Source organism: Carlito syrichta, unplaced genomic scaffold, assembly GCF_000164805.1.
Source record: "Carlito syrichta isolate Samal-C Ts95f unplaced genomic scaffold, Tarsius_syrichta-2.0.1 Scaffold81551, whole genome shotgun sequence".
Lineage (NCBI taxonomy): Eukaryota > Metazoa > Chordata > Mammalia > Primates > Tarsiidae > Carlito > Carlito syrichta.
This window is the reverse complement of record NW_007025647.1, coordinates 110034-114362: the sequence shown is the minus strand read 5'-3', so window position 1 is coordinate 114362 and position 4329 is coordinate 110034. Positions and strand designations below refer to the sequence as shown.

Sequence of the window (4329 nt, the reverse complement as noted above, 5' to 3'; positions counted from 1 at the left end):
AGTAGTCCCAATAAATATATACCATACTTTTTATTATTCTTTTACTGATGGATATTTTCCCCCAGTTTCTTGCTGTTACTAAAAAATGCTGCAATAGAGAGCACTTTATAAACTTTCTTTTCCACATGAACAAGTGTTTCTAAAGATACTTACAGGGAAGTAGAATTTCTGGGCCTTGGGATATTATTTCAATGATCTAGTCTCCATAAAAACAAATCACTCCAAAATGTCCATTCATTATTACCCTTACAATTCTCTGAGTTGCTTGGGCTCATCTGAGTGATTCTGGTTTGAGTCCTCTCATGTGGTTGTAGTCAGATGGCTACTGGGCCTGCAGCCAGGCATCTGAAGTCTCAAGTGGGTTGATATCCAAGAAAGTTTCTTTATTCACATATGTGGAGCCTCATTTGGGATGACTGGGTCACTTCAGGTTTCTCTTTCCATTTGTCCTTCCTTCATGGCTAGTTTGAGCTTCCTTATATTAATAGCATGGTGATCTCAGAGTAGTTAGACTTCTTACATGACAGCTAACTTTTCCAGAGTGAGAGTTCCAAGGAGCAAGGTGCAAGACTTCTTTTCAGCTGCATTCTGTGGGTTAAAGAGGGAGAAATGGGAGAGGACTTCATAAGGATGTGAACAGTGGGGGGTGTATTTCAATATCTGTCCATGTAAGATTTACATCACTTTTCTTAACTTCTGCTTATTAGTGGTCCCAATAAATATATATGTATTTCACTTGAGGGCCCTATTTGGAGATTAGGTACCAAGGATATGGCTTTCTCATTATGTTTTAGCAAGTTGGACCTAGAATGATACAAAATTAGAATGAAGATTTAGTGTAAAAAAGTGAAAAATTAACAGAATAAGTATATTTAGCATTGTAACACTACTTACCTAGTGATTTTCTATAGTCCTTGAAACCATTGTGTGTTTCAGGTAGGTCCATGCAAAGTGTTTTCAGGGAATTAATCAGTCTAAATAAAGGAATCCAGACATTCCAGGGCTAGAAATGACCATACATGTTTTTAGTCCCCTCTTTACACTTTTTGAATGAGGAAACCAGGCTGTTCAGAGAAGTTAGAGTAACATATTCAAGGTAATTGATATAAGCACTTTGTGGCAGAATCAGGAATTGTATTCAGGTCTCTTTCAACGTCTTTCTCTTACATTTCATTTTATTATGAATCGGCTTCAGTGGGAGACAGTGTATCTCCTATAGTAAGATGCTTGTATTCATGTCAATTTAGTAATGTTGGGAGTGGTTAGGTGGTAGAATTTATTACTTAATAAGCAGGGTATGAGTTTAATCCATTTTGTACACTATTTGCAATGTTGTATGCTTTGCTTCATCTCAATTGGTGATATGTTTTAGGGAATAAAATAAAGTTTTAATGCACGGTTTATGGTTGAAAACAAGGGATCAACTTGTTTCACAAAACTGAGTTTAGAAGCTGGTTGGGAATAACTTTGGGTCCCAGCTCATGGTATAACACTGAGTGATAAGTCTGGCATGGGGATGCAAAGAAATATAGGGATGCTTGGTACGAGATGAGAAATAACTGACCTCCACTAGGCATGATACTTCTAAGACATCTGTTCTAGTTTTTGGAATAAAGATCTATTAATTTCTTATGATTAGTAAGAAATTAAGGAGGTATGATGCAGATGTTAATAAGGATGGGTGGTCACTAAGTAAGTTCCATTGTTCTCACGGAGTTCAGACACCATTCATTGGTCGATCTCAGATTCAAAGCTTGAAGTGGGGCTGAGCTATTGAGCTCAACCACTCATCAGGAATTCTGTTGTTCTGGCAGAAGATAAACCTGGATGATTACCATAAGCAGCTGTGGGCCAGATGGGACTGGCAATGCTTGCTGCAACCTAATTCCCGGGAACTTCTATGTTCAAGAGAGAAGGCATATGCTTTGTCCCATTTCTACCTCTACTCAGGATCAAGCTAATTCCACGCTTCAGTCCTTTTTCTGTTCTGTGCTCTCTCCTCCTACTCAAACTTCACTCAGCTTCAGTGCCAACTTCAAGTTCCCTTGCAACTTTCTCTGATAACTCCATCTTGTTCTCGTTATACAATTCTCAAATTTATTTTACCTGTTAGGTTTTTTTTCAAAATAGTATCAAACAGTGAGTGTATTTTATCATACACAGCTTGTAACAGAGCAAATGGGTAAACAGATTAATAATTCATGCTGCAGCATGAATTAGCAACAGAGAAAGCAAGTGAAAGGAAGGCAGAGGAAGGTTTTCTCAGAATTAGCACTGAGGGGCTTCATAATTATCTGGCGTCTGCTTGTGATTAGAAATGTACATGATAGGAACTCCAGGAATTGTCTGAATCTTTGATTAAAGGTCCCTGGTCAACTGTGGCCACAAAGTAACTCTTGGGTTTTTTGTACTAAGCAGTCATCTATATAGGCTCCTTTGTGTGGGCATGGTAATCTTGGATAATGGACAATGCTTAGAGTCACTCAATCTTCTCTCCAATTTCTTAATTTTAGCCATTACACAGGCATTTATACAAGGGATACACTTGTCATACAAGCAGTTCATCATTAGCTGCACTAAGTCCAGTTTGACTTAAGTGGAAAAGTTGGTAAAGTTGGTATCAATGAGAATATGGTAAGGTGGGCCTCCCTGTGTATTTTACTGGAAGAACAAGCAGGAAAAGTATTGAAGAACTTCTCTTTCCTTCAGTGAACTGGGATCTTTGTTTGCTTTCTTTTTATGTAGTCTATCCTTTTCTTTAAGCCTCTGATCTCTAAGACTAAGAATTCGTTTCATGGTTGCATAATTCTTTGCTTTCTTTTGCTTCCCTATGGTCACGCTACACTCTTGTTTATTCTGGAATCCTATTCTGTTAGATTGTTTAGAAAAATGTTTGGAATGACTTTTTCTCCTTGGTTAATATTTGCTCTAAGTGGTTTACCTCAGTGGCTGCACATTAGAATCATCTGGGGAGCTTGCAAAAATTCTTATACCCAGTCTGTGACCTAGGGCAATTAAATCAAAATCTCTGAAGGTGAGACTCACCCATCTGCATCATTTTTAAAAACTCTCCAGAGATTTCAATGTACAGCCAAATTTGCGAATGCTACGTTACATGTACACTGTAATTTTCAAGAGGGAAGGGATGGGAGTTAAACTCTTTTCGTATGCCTCATGGTCCTTAGCATGGACTTGGTCACAGAGTGGTGATTTACAAACTTTGGTGCTTAGTTCATGACTGAGAGAGCCCAGTGCTTACATGTGTGATGAATTATGTACTTGGTTGCCATACCTCCTTAGCAGTCTAGACAGGTAATGATGAAGGTGTTAAGTTGCAGACTCTAAACTGAAATCTGGATTAAGGTCCTGGCTGTACCACTCAATAGCTGTATGACCTTGGGCAAGTGACTTGAACATTTTGTGTTTCAGCTTAGCCATCTGCAAAATGGTGAAACATGTGCTGATTACCTCTTAGAATTCTGTGGATGAGTTTTTTTTTAATTGTAGTAAAAAAACTTATAGCATGAATTCTACTCCATTAAGAAATTTTTAAGTGTATGGTACAGTATTGTTGATTATATGGACATTGTTATATAGCAGTATCTATATATCATCTTTGTATACGGAAACTCTATATCCATAGCACAGAACCTCCCATTTCCTCCTCCCCTCAGCTCCTGGCAACTACCATTCTATTCTCTGGTTCTATGCAAATGACTACTTTAGATATATCATATAAGTAGAATCATCAGTATTTGTCCTTTTGTGACTGGCCTATTTCAGTTAGCATAATGTCTCCAAGGTTGGTCTATGTTGTAGCAATATGACAATATTTTTTTCTTTTTAAAGGCTAAATAATATTCCATTGTATGTCTGTATCACATTTAAAAAAATCCATTCATTTGTCAATGGACAGTTAGGCTGCTTTTGTCTCTTGCTTACTGTGAATAATGCTGTGATGAACAATTAAAAATGTTCCTTTGTTTTGACTTTTGACAATTTGATTATAATATTTCTCAATGAGATCATCTTTGGGTTCATACTTGATAGGATCTGTTGGGTTTCGTGAACCTGGAAGTCCATTTTCTTCCCCAAATTTGGGAAGTTTTCATCCATTATTTCTTCAAACAAGTTTTCTATTTCCTTTTTTCTCTCTTCTGAGACTTTCATAATGCAGATATTGATATGCCTGATAGTGTGTCATAATCCCTTAGGCTTTCTTCACTCTTCATTCATTTTTCTTTTTGCTTCTCTGAAAGGATAATTTTAAATTACCTGTCTTCAAGTTCACTAATTCTTGTTTTCTGCTTGATCAAGTCTGCTGTTGAA

The 4329-nt window shown here is 37.2% G+C and overlaps 1 pseudogene; it reads right to left on the bottom strand.

The window, feature by feature from the left end:
- Positions 1-2268: 2268 nt before the first annotated feature.
- On the bottom strand, positions 2269-2826 carry LOC103257777 (annotated as a pseudogene).
- Positions 2827-4329: the final 1503 nt, after the last annotated feature.